Below are 13,057 nucleotides of genomic sequence, written 5' to 3'. Positions count from 1 at the left end.
TGATGGAGAGAAGCACAAAATGACCACTCAGCGTGCCTTTATTAATGGCTACTTTAAAACAAGAAAAACTGAATTCAATGACATAGTTTAGGTGGTGGTGCTGCTAAGGGCAGCAAGGAAAACATTACCACGGAGTCCCGACTCTGGGAAGGGCTCTTGGGACACAGAGCTGCTGGGAGACGATGCTTCGTCTCTTTGTCCACGCGCTAGGGTACCCAGGTGTTCGCTTTATAATTATTTTACTGTGCATATATATTTTACAGTTTTTACTTCAGATAACAGAACACCAAGTCTTTCATCCCCTCCTCCTGTGCTCTGCAGACTGCTTCTGCGAAGAGCCAGATGGTGCATATTTTATATGTGGAGGGCTACCTAGTCCCTTTTTCAACCGCTCTACCACTGTCCTTCAAAGCAGCTGTGGACAAGGCACAGATACACAGGCGTGGCAGCGTTCCCACAAAACTCCACTGATGGATGCAAATCTGAAACTTCCCCCTTGTTTCTTTTTAAATCCAACTATTTCAATTTTTTTCTAAGTATTCTTAATTCACATATTGTTCAAAAACAAGAGACAGTGGTCAGCAGGATTTGGCCTGTGGGCCACAGTATACTTCCCCTCCTCAACTGAAAGAGGGTCTCTAGCCCATCCCATAAATATCCACTCAAAGAAAGCTGCAGATAGGAACCATCTGATCGTCCTTCTGCTACCTAGGGTCCTGTTCCTAGAGGGAATTCATGAGTTCTATTGATTGAGCTTTTCTTTGTTTAAATCTTGGGTTCTGCTCCCCGGGATACAGATGAATGCTGGGAGCCTGGAGTGCCATTCCACTTTATCTCTGGATTTAACGTTTTTAATAAAAGAAACTGGGCATACAGAAATCTGTGAGAACTGGAAAATGAGCGCCCATTCTTTCCAAGCTAACCAAATATTTGCTGGATCTTGGCAGCCATAGCCAATCTTTTTCCTCTGAAATGCTGAGAGGTTATAAGGAATGGATGCCTTCATTTTTCTCAGGCCACAGTGCTTATGAGAAACTGGAACCGCCTCAAAACCTGCAAGGGGTAAGAGGGAAAGGTGCTGGCGAGGGAGGGGGGTGCAGCCTGGTGGTAAGACAACACGCTGGCACAAATAAGACCCTACCTTCCATCAATAGGAAACCATTGTATCTGAGTCGGGAGTACTGACAGTTGGCTTGCTCCAGGTAGATTGAGAGTAGATGAATTCCTCACCCTGCCCCCGCAACACCCAGGACCCTCTGTTTTCCCATAATGCCTAATTACAGAATATTCTAATTCCAGAATATACATCCAGTCACAGTAAATTTACACAGGCAAATGTGGATGTTTCTCTTTGTGTCTCTAGCCTAGGCAAACTTGGTGCTTTACAAAACTATGAGTCTTAAGAATCTTGAGTCATTTATTTAATATCAGCCTGGACTAAATCCTCATTAGCAGGTTTCGTATGCTTGAGGTTGCATATTGTGTGCTGCTGAGATTCTAGTATATGGGGGCAAAATAACTCAGTTTTCATTGTTGAATGAAAAATATAGGCAGGGGAAAGTTGAAAGAGCTGCTGATCAGCTCATTTTACAGAAGAGGAAACAGGTAATTTCACTCATTTATTCATGTGTTCATTTTTGTTTGGTTGGTTGGTTTGGGTTTGGGTTTTTCAAGACAGGCTTTCTCTGTGCAGCCTTAGCTGTCCTGGAACTTACTCTGTAGACCAGGCTGGCCCTGGAACTCACAGAGACGTGCCTGCCTGAGCCTCCCAAGTGCTGGGATTAAAGGCTTGAGCCACCACCACCTGGCTTGTGTGTTCATTCATTCTTTGATTGTATACCAAATGTATATAAAATGAGGTAGCTCATCTTCAAAGAACTAACGATCATAAGAATCAGCCATAGAAAATACTGCCCGGGGTTGTTGTTTTCTTTTTTTTTAACCCATGTTTTATGGGACCAGCAAGACTGATAATTGCAGTCAATACCTGAATATGCATGGTAGAGAGGACTCCAAAGAATTGTCACTTGACCTCCACTGGTACACTGTGACACTCCCCCCACACAAGCAAACTCAGGAAATAAAATTAATGTAGTATTTTAAGTAATAGGAAAAATGTGCATTTTAGAAGCACCAAATACATAGCACAGAGCTGAGTAGAAATTCTAGCAAGTTGAAGGTACCCAAATGTTTAATAAGTTCTCCAGGTGGCTGCTTGTGCAGACTACAGTTGACTGCCCTGACATGGTGGAGGCAGAGTACTTAAGAGAAACTGGAGAGCTCACAGAAGGGGGGCACCTAATTCCTGCCTAGGAAAGAAGACAGAGTTGGAATTGCCTGTGAGAAGTAGGGGGTGTGGGAACTAGTCCTGAAGGATGAACAGGCCTTCAGCTGGGGAGGGAAGTTACTCAGCATGCTACCTGGAAGGATGGAGACAGCCCCTTCTCTGCTCAGAACAATTCTTCCAAGACTCCTGGCCCACAGCTACAGCCCTTTCCAGGGAAGCCTGCTGGACTCGGAGAGCTGTCTCCCCTACCAGCATCAGGTGGCACGTTTCCACTTATTCTACAAAAATGAGATCACTATGGAATTTAGAGATGATGGATCATGGTCGCTTTGACCTGTCTTCAGGACCACTCAAAGCCTTCACTTCAGTAAATGTGCACTGTGACTGTCCAAGAGAGAATCCGGACATCACACACAGTTTGTAAAGCAAGAAAGCAACCTTTCCCCCAGAAAACGACTTGTTATTACGGTGGAAACAGTTTAGTGGTTCCTTTAACAAGTCAAGCTCATCTTTACCCTATGACTCAGCACTTCCACTCTTCCTGTGACTCAGCACTTCCACTCTTCCTGTGACTCAGCACTATGACTCAGCACTTCCACTCTTCCTATGACTTAGCACTTCCACTCTTAAGTCAAAAGGATTGAAATCAGGGACTCAGTAGCATCCATGCACAGAAGAGGATGGGTTGATCAATGGCAGGCCCCATGCCCAAGGGTAGTCTCATGAGGTTGAAATGAAACTCACAGACTCCCATTGCCTAGTTTGCTGTGGCCAGCTGAGGTCATAGTGCAAGAGTTACCCACCAGTTTGTGGTGATGCTAATGTAAATAAACCCATCAAATAACAGCATAGCGCATCTCATCATGCAGCATAAATTATACTGGATAATGAATGACTACTTGTTTATGTATTTGCTATATTTCCTATTGTTTTAGAGTGTATACTTTATACTTATTTTAAATTTGACTATAAATCTGCTGTTTCTGTGGCAGTGATCTCATGCAACCAATGTGTCTCTTGACTGCATCCCAAGGCCATGTGGAATGACTGACCTTTACCATCTAGGTCTGTGTAAGTGCATTCTGTGATGCTGGCACAAGGTCAGATGCACCTACCTGCAGTTCTCAGAGGACATCATCATCATTAATGGTGCATGACTGTATGTATACTAATGTTCATGGTAGCCTTATGCAGAAGATAGAAAAGGTGAAAATATCTAAAACACCTAACAGCAGATGGGTATATGAAACATGTTATATGTATACAGTGGAATGCTGCGCAGCCTTAAAACTGAAGGAAGTTAGGATAAACATTAAACCATGGTCTCGCCTCAAAGACATTATGCTAAGTGAAGTAATTCAGACACAAAAGGAGAGATGCTGTAGGGTGCTTTTCATTGGAGGTACCTAGCATTGTCGAATCCGAGGCAGTAGAATAGCACTTACCAGGCTTGAGGGTGGGAGGGCAATGGAGAGCTCCTCTTTAACATGCGCAGGATTTCTATTTGAGAAGATGAAGATGTTCTGTGGGTGGATAATGTATAGCATACAATATTATGAATGTGTACCTACTCAATTGTATACTTAAAGTGCTAAATTGATGTTTTTCACATCTTACCACTTTAATACAATGATAGAGTAGGCAGAACACTTCTTAAGATGCCTGACACCCAGCAGATAATAAAATTGCAAAATATCTCTGTTTGGCCAATGTTCTTGGGATGCTCTTTGGAAGGACCCCCCACTCTCTGAGTGAGTGGGAGTTGAGTCTTCCGTGGAGCAGTGGCTGATGTGGATAGGTGGAAACGGTTCCTGTAAATGGCCCCTGGTTTTCTGAGAAGGGGGATAAGCCCCTGAGGAAGCAATGGGAAGGTGGTTCAGGCAGACTGCATGATGGAGAGCTGTGCTTGCTCTGGTCTTTAGGCACTGAGAGAGGAAATGGATGGAAGACAGAAAGGAGAGACCTGGATACTGGTGGCACAAGGGAGCCGTTGGAGAACTAGGGAAAATTCAAGCAGTCTTAAACTCACCTGATCCCATCAGACACAAGGTTAGAAATTTGTTTGTATTTCCTCCATTCCTCTAACAGCTGGTTTCTGAGCTTCAGACCCAACACTACATGCAAGTTGGGAGCAAAAGATAATGCAAGAAAATAAAACATGACTATCAGTCATCTTGGTGCCATTTCCAAGTGGACTGACTTCAAATGGGCTCTTCTGTTTGCCTGTAAAGTATGGGGGTTCGCAGGAAGTGAGTTCCCCTGGAACACACATACTGAGGCAGGGCTGGAAATGTAAAAGATTATTGACATAGTACCCTGGGGAAAGGAACAGTACAGAGGCCAAATTGGGTAGGGCGGGGGGGGGGGGGGGGGGGGGGGCCGCGAGCGCGGGGATCAGAGTGTGATGTCAGTTAAGTCTACAGAAGCTCTTCCAGCCTCTTGGGATGTTCCCATACAAAGATTGCTCCTATCCAGTAGAAGGGTTCCATGCTGTGTAGAATTAGCTAGGCTGAAGGGCACTCTGGGAAGAGGCTCTTGGTCATCTCCATCTTGCTGACTCAAAGGCTAGGGTCCTTCTGAAGAGCTGCCAAGCAGAGGAGGACCTGAAAGAGAATTAGTGGTGTCCAATCTCCTATCTACACCCCAGGCAGCTAGGGAATCTGAGCAACTTGGCATTGTGCCCGCTTTGTAGGGCACTGGAGGAAAGCAGTGTCCCCAACCATGTGTTCTTCAGTTGGCTGTAGAGAATAGAGAACATGCTTGGCATACACATTGGTTTTTTTAGTGCCAGGACCTAAACCAGGGCCTAACACATGCATAGCAAGAAAAGAAAAAAACAACAACAACAAAAAAAAACCAGCCCTCAACACACGGTTTTGAAGTTACTCCTGCCTCAGCTCTGTGCTATCCACTGTCCAGCTTTGTGGGAACACTCACAGTCCCTGGGATTTCAGAATCTGAGCAGTACCCCCTGTGGCTGCCATAGCATGTGCCTCCATGGGAACAATGGTGAGGCCGTTCCCTGAAAATGAGGAGGACCTCTTTGTCTTCCTGGGAGGCATCCAGAAAGGGCGCCTGCATGCTTTGCAGCCCCTGTAGCTCTTCATCTAGGCTGATCTGAATGAATGCAGTTCTTCTTCAGATGAGATGTAGCTCATCTCTCCAGCAATGAGCACACAGATTATCTGACAAAGACCCCGGTGGATGGCACTCTCTGAAGGGCCATTGCCCTCTTTTAAAAATCATCCATCCAAGCCGGGCGGTGGTGGCACACGCCTTTAATCCCAGCACTCGGGAGGCAGAGCCAGGCTGATCTTTGTGAGTTCGAGGCCAGCCTGGTCTACAGAACAAGATCCAGGAAAGGCGCAAAGCTACACAGAGAAACCCTGTCCCAGAAAACCAAAAAAAAAAAAAAAAAATCACCGATCCTGCAACCCAAGTGGAGTGATCACTTGTGGAGAAACTCTGGCCAACACTGGACTTCTGACATTGGAAGGGCTGAGGAAATGAGCTGACTGAGTGAACCTGAACAAAATCCTCCAACGGTGGTGCCTACAAAGTCCATGAAAACTCTGCTCACCTCCTGGCTCACAAGTACATCATCAGCTCCTTTGCGCCACTGAAAAATATGGTAGCACTTCCAGCAACAGCAAGAAGGCTCCTGTGCTAGGTTGTCCGTGTCACTGGCCTCCACTAGGGCCATCTTCTACTTCACCCATTACAGTGGAATGTTCACATGGTCAAAAGGATGTAAAACCTATTTTTCCTTCCCTTCTGGACTCAGCCCAGGTACCTACAATCCTGAGATATCCCCATCCAAACAGCCCCGTGCTACTTCCATGGCCAGTACTGGCTTCATTCTCCAATCTGTCCTCTCCAGGGTGGATCAAGTCTCAAGCATGTGCATCTTGAAGCCTAAGGAACTGGCAGGAAGTGGTTATGTGTAAGATTAGGGATGGAACAGAACGGGTGTGGAGTGTCTGTAAGTATGACGGGTCTTCAGGGTTGTAAATAGCCACTGTTGGAAGACAGTAGTGATGGTACAAGCAGAAAAAGCCTGGCTCTGGTTCTCACGATACCGTGATGTTCTAGCCCTGAGTTCTAAAGAGGCTCTCACTGTTCAAAAGAAAACCTGGCGCTCTCCGTTGGAAGCTTGTTAAAGGCTTGCTTCCCAGACTATGGCACTGCTGGAAAACGATGGAACCTTAGCAGGTGGGGGCCACTAGCTGGAAGTCAAGCCATGGGTTGGGGTGCCCTCCAAAGGGAGGTTAGGACGTTTATTGGTTGTGTGACAACTTGAGACAAGCTAGGGCCATCTGAGAAGAAGGAGCCTCAACTGAGAAAATGCTTCCATGAGGTAAGGCTGCAGGCAATTAATTTTCTTAATTAGTGATTGGTGTGGGATGGCCCAGCCCATTGTGGGTAGGGCCACCCTTGAGCTGGTGGTCCTGCGTTCTATAAAAAGCAGATTGAGGAAGCAATAAGGAGCAAGCCTGTAGGCAATGTCTCTTGATGGCCTCTATATCTGGCTCCAGGTTCCTGTCCTGTTTGAGTTCATGTTCTGACTTCCTTCCTTGATGGACTATGCTGTGGAAATGTAAATCAAGCCCTTTCTTTCCAAAGTTACTTGGGTCATGGTGTTTCATCATAGCAATAGAAACCCTGACTAGGACAGAAATTGGTCCCAGTGTTGCTGTGGCAGACCCCATCAGGTTTTTTTGGAGGATTATGGAAGGACTTTGGAACAGAAAATTCAGAAACTCAAAGCTTGGTGAGTTGTTCTGTCGACTCTAGGGAGATAAGAATGTTGAGAGCAGTGCAGAAGATGGAGGCCTGGCTTGTGACATTTCAGAGGGAAGCAAAAACTCCATGGGACCATTTGTGTGAAGAATCTGTGGTGTCTGGTCAGCTGCAGCCAAAGAATCAGCTGTGGTTAACAAGAGACCAGAACCACTAATGTGAAACGTTTGCTTTGCTGGGACAATGGATGCTGATCTGCTGGAGCTGAGAAATTAGGTGATTAAGAAGAGACCAGCATCACCGAGGTGAAATTTCCTGGGAAGTGTTTCCTCTGAGTCAGCACACAGAAGCTGTGTTGGGCAAGGTTCTACCTCCTTCTGGCAGCTGAGCTTGATGGTGTAAGAGTCTCCAGGTGGTATTGGTTTTGAAGGCATGAAGAGGTCATAGAGAGCTACTGAGGCTTGGCACTGTGAGAAACCAGGAAAGGCCATGGGTGAAGGTGCAGCCTCAGTGGCAGTTGAAGGCCCAAGATTGAAGGGGTAATGGGGAAAGTTGATGCTTAGAACCATGAAGGGAGCCCAGGAGAGGCTATTGGTGAAAGTGCAGTCCAGTTGCAGCAGGAGACCCCAGCATTTTGGAGATGCCAGTACCATGGGATGACCACCATGAACAGCAGCAGCCATTGGGTGGAGCTGGCCTGAGCCTAGAAGACAAGCTGGGTGTGTTGCAGGGAGTGGAGCCAGAGACTTGACCCAAGCCTTTTGGAGAAGCTGGTAAGATCATGAGTAGATCCCAGACATTCAGTTATTTACACAGTTGGAGTGGTTGTGCTTTGAACTGATTGTGACTGCTGTTTCTTCCTTCTTGAAGTAAGAAGGTATTTAACTTACTGTTCTGTTATAGGAGCTCAAGGCTCACAGTAGAGAGACATTAGATTTTCAAAGTCTTTTGATTTTAAAAGAGCCTGGGTATTTTAAAGAGATGGAATTTTTAAGTGTCTGAATTTTTAAAGGTTCTAGGACTTTTTAACTTTGTAAAGTGTTTTATATTGTGATGTCTTTATTAATGTGTGATCTTAGGGATGAAATAAGAAAGGAAAGGCTGTGGCTTAAAAGTGATATGTTTGTGTTTCAAGGTGACAAGGGGTCATTTATGCTGGCTAGTTTTATGTTGGCTAGAGTCACTGAAGAGGACGGAGCCTCAACTGAGAAAAATGCCCCCAGAAGACAGGGCTATAGGCAGGCCTGTAAGGCTTCCCTCCCTCCCAGATTATTACTGTTTATTTTTATCTGAGGTCAAATACAATTGAAATAAAACAGTTTCTGTGAGTTTCCTAATTTGCCTAATGATTTATTGGTCTCCAAGCATCTTTGTAGATCGTTATCTTGGCGTAGTGTTCTAAACCAGAGGGCCCTCCAGACCTGGTGCAGACCCACGTAGGCTTTACACTTGCTGCTTCAGTCTCTGAGTTCCTATGAGCCGTGCCAGTTGATTCAGAGGGCCTTGTTCTCCTGGTGTCCTCCATCCCCTGTCCCCCACACTCCTGCCTCCTCTTCACAGGCTTCCCTGAGCTCTGAGGGGAGAGATTTGATGGAGACATCTCATTTAGAGCTGTGTGTTCCAAAGTCTCTCTCTCTCTCTCTCTCTCTCTCTCTCTCTCTCTCTCTCTCTCTCTCTCTCTCTCTCTCAATTTCTGGCTGTGGGTCTCTGTATTCTCATTTGCTAAAGGAAGAAACCTCTCTGATGATGGCTGAATCAGGCACCAATCTATAAGTGTAGCAGAATATCACTAGGGGTTATCTTATTAGTTTTTTTGTTTTGTTTGTTTGTTTTTTAAGACCAGTAGTATTTGGTTTTACCTTAGGTCTCTTGGCTATCTAGTCTCTGGTTCTGGGTCACTCAAGCAGTGTTGAGTATGGATTCCATCTCATGAAGTGGGTCGTAAGTCAAATCAGATATTGGTTGATTGCTCCCACAAGATTTATGCCACCAGGCAGGACAGATTGTAGGTCAGAGGTTTTGTGGCTGGGTTGGTGTTCACCTTTCTACTTTGGTAGCCCACAGAGTACCTTTGCCATACCAAAGGCACTTGGACATTGGGGTGAAGGTTCTAAGTAGGACCAGCTCTGTCTCTCTGTGTTCAATGAGTTGTGTGGGTGTTGTCTTAAGCAATGGGGCCTTGCTCTCAGTTTGTGGTCAGCAACCTATTGTCTTGCCAACAGTCTAAGTTGTTTGGAGACTTCCATCGGACCACTTTGGCCAATAATTCAAAAGGATATAACCCAGTACTGGAAGCTTCATCTGGTAACAAGAGTTCGTCAGTTGGGGTCTGTTCTTCCTCATTATTTGGAGACTTCATTAGGATGAGTAAGGCATTTTCTTAATCAGTGATTGGTGTGGGAGGTTGGGGAGGGCCACCCATTAGCGTGTGGTCTTGGGTTCTATAAGACAGCAGGATGTCTGAGTTCCTGTCCTGACTTCCTTCAGTGATAGACTATGATATAAAAGTATAAACTACATAAACCCTTCCCTCCCATGAGTGACTTTGGTCCTGATGTTTATCACAACAGTAGAGACCCTAAGACAGGACCCATGTTCTACCTCTTTTTTCTTTGCTTCCTGCCACTGAGATGATCAGCTTTGTCTCTACCTGCACACCCCACCCCGTGCCTCCCACCCCCCCCACAATGTTCTGCTTTACCACAGGCCCCCAAACAATGGAGCCAACTGACCTCAGCCTAAAACCATGGGAATTATGGGCCAAGATAAACTCTTCCCTCTCTAAGATGATTCTCTCAGGTGTTTTTCACAGTGATGGAAAGTTGAGTATAACACCTGGCCTTGCAGGGTGTTTGTAAAGTATATTAAGATAAAACATATTTTTATTGAATAGGTTTGGAGAGCTTGATTTGGATTTTTTCAAAGTTGCAAACTTACCTCACATTTTAAATATTACCAAGCTTGGGATAAGACTTAGGGCCTTATACTCAATAACCCCTAATAGTAGGGAAAAAAAAAACATGTGATACTGATTCTAAAGTCTACAAAAATCCACCACGGAATTGTCACAGTACTCAAATACCTTGATAGCTGCCAGACAACCAATGGCACACTGTGACTATTTGCTGTGATCTAATAGTTCTTCAGATAAAAATTGTACTGTTATTTGTAATTCAGGTCCTTTCTGGTTTGCTGGTACCCTACCATCAACAGTAACATCTGTAGACCACATCTTTGTACAGAGTACCTGGAACATGTGCACAGCTCAGTCTTTTTGTTTCCAAACATGCAACTGAGGAGTTCTCTTCTGGACTGTCCCTTCCCCAGACTGCAATGGGCATGGCATGGCATGCTCAGCTAGCTGTCTCTCTGGGATTCTGTGGGACACATTTGTGTGACTCAGACACACAGCTGGGCCTTCTATCATCAACTTCAAATCCTCTCTCTCCATGGTTCTTCTGCTCGCATTTTTTTCTGCTCGCATTTTCAAAGGGCCAGATTCTCATCCCCTGGCAGTTTATATGTGAGGCCAAGGGTCCACAGTGGATGAGCACCATTTGTGCTCCAGGCCCCTGGGGCTGTCTGAGAAATTCAGAGCTCTGTGGCTGAACAGTGTATAGCTGGAGTTTTTCACTCTGGGTCCCACCAAGCCCCAGCAGTCCTGTAGCCCACTTATAAAATAAACACACAGACTCTTATATTATTTAAACTGTTTGGTCTAATGGCTCAGGCTTCTAGCTATCTAATTTTTACATCTTAAATTAACCCATTTCTATAAATCTATACCTTGCCACATGGCTCGTGGCTTACCAGTATCCTACATGTTGGTGGTACTCATGGCGGCAGCTGGCAGTGTCTCTTGACTTAGCCTTCCACTTCCCAGAATTCTCTTTTCTGCTTGTCCCGCCTATACTTCCTGCCTGGCTACTGGCCAATCAGCATTGTATTTATTGACCAATCAGAGCAACACATTTAACATACAGAACATCCCACGGGAACAGTGTGCACTCCAGGTGCCTCCTTGGATGCCACGGTGTAACTGAAATGATAGTGGCTCATCTACATTACGGCTGTAAGATCGATCTGTGGTGGTTTACTCTGCACCTCTTCCTTCTGGGAGCTCAGCCTTTATTAAAACATGGCCACAGTGAATTAGCATTGCAAACACTTACTGCTTCCGGTGGAGACAAGGCTTATTGGCTCCATTCTCCATTTTGCAGGAGGTCTTAGACAACCTGACTGGGCCTTGACTCAACTGGCCGAAGATCACTGCACCACAGAAACTACACCAGACAGGGCAGTATGGTGATATGTGAAGAGTGTTGGTCTGGGAGGCCAGAGACTGGGATTTGGTTGGGTGACTGCCACCAGGTCATTTGTGACAGAAGCTTCGGCTCCAGAGTGAGATGACCTCAGAATTCATCCATCTCTGTATATAAGCAAATTACTTATCCACTGAGAACCCCAGGTACTCTTCTTAGGGGCTCTATACCCATCACCTGGTTTCTTCTTAGTAAATATTGAAGAAAATACTCTCCCTCACAACTGTAAAACTCAAGGAGTTGAAGTGGATGATGTATGCTGCTCAGACATGTATTTGTGGTATCATTTTGCCTTCCAGTCGCCACATTTTCTCTAGGATCCATGGTTTATTTCCCCACTGGGCCCTTTTCCTCTTCAGTCCAGCTGTTTTCATGGAAGAGTTTGTATGAAATGTGCCACTTACCTTTCTTAGCCACAAGGGACTTTGTAGCCAGCCCCAGTTAACCTGGCAGTCAGCACTGTGACTCACCAAGATGATGGAAGCAGACTGTGACAGCTTTCCCTCTGTACTGCCTTCTCCCAGGCAGTTGGAGGAGAGCTCCGAAGCCTGAAGACATGGCATCCTGAAGCCCAGGAGCAATGACAGTCCTGTAAGCAGGGGAGCCTGGAGCCACCCAGGACAGTGCCACGGCATACTCTCCTAGTCATATGACTCCAGAAGTCCACGTTGGGACGGTGTACGGGGGGGAAGAGCCAAGCTGACAGAATATGAAAGAAATTCTGCACACCAGACGAAGAGCGGCTCTGATTCCTAAGACACACAAGCCAACTTGTGCTTGCGTGTGTTGAGAAGAACGTTGATGACAAGACAGTGAAAGTGTGATGAGTGATTAGAAATGGAGCATCCATATTCTGGTGCACACTCTCTGAGTCTTCTCCTCCCCTCTCCTCGCTCCCATCACTCCTTGCATTGGCCTGCATCTAGTCCTCTCTCCCTGCAGACTTACCTCCCATTTCTCTGATCTGTCTATCTGGCAAATGATGCTTGTCCTATGCTCCCAGGCTTAACTAATATATATAAAAAAAGAACCAATCGGCTGTTCTCTGTATATACATGTACATGTATATAGAAATGGATGCATTCATGGAGCTGTAGATAAAGACATAGGTTTCGATAGACATCATATCTGTCTGGACTTCAAATCCACAAAGAAAGGGTTCTGGGGCACCTGACTTGGCCCAGGTAGCCAGGCATAGTCTAACCACCTCCAGCACTTAGTGTCGTAGCTCACAGGGTTCCCCACAGTGAGAGAGAGAGAGGAATCCAGGGTATGTATGAGCCTGGAATGTATCCTAAGGGTGTCTATAGCAGCCTTGTGAATTGGGGCACTCAGAGAGCCAGGATCATGATGGATTCTGGATCTAGGTTTGCCACATACAGTAGATGTATAATAACGTAGCCATCAGGACTCTTAACAAACCCTGACTTGCCTGGGCTGTCAGTGAAACCCTGAGTTCTTAGCCTGATTTTGCTGTCTTAATGCTGTTTGGAGAGGCAGTAACTCAGACCTGAGTCATTATTTGTGAGATTTCCCCAAAGGCCACCTACACAGTGCAGCAGCTCACTCTTGTCATGGCTTCTCTCCCTTTGCATTATTTCCAGAGACTCATCATATTGGGGAGCACCAGGATGGGGCTGACAATACTTTGAGTGTCAAGAGTGAGAGCAATGAATATGCCATTTGTTTGCATTTTCCCGATTCTATT

The sequence above is a fragment of the Peromyscus maniculatus genome, chromosome 1 (assembly GCF_049852395.1).
Source record: "Peromyscus maniculatus bairdii isolate BWxNUB_F1_BW_parent chromosome 1, HU_Pman_BW_mat_3.1, whole genome shotgun sequence".
NCBI lineage: Eukaryota > Metazoa > Chordata > Mammalia > Rodentia > Cricetidae > Peromyscus > Peromyscus maniculatus.
Note: the sequence above shows the minus strand (reverse complement) of the source record.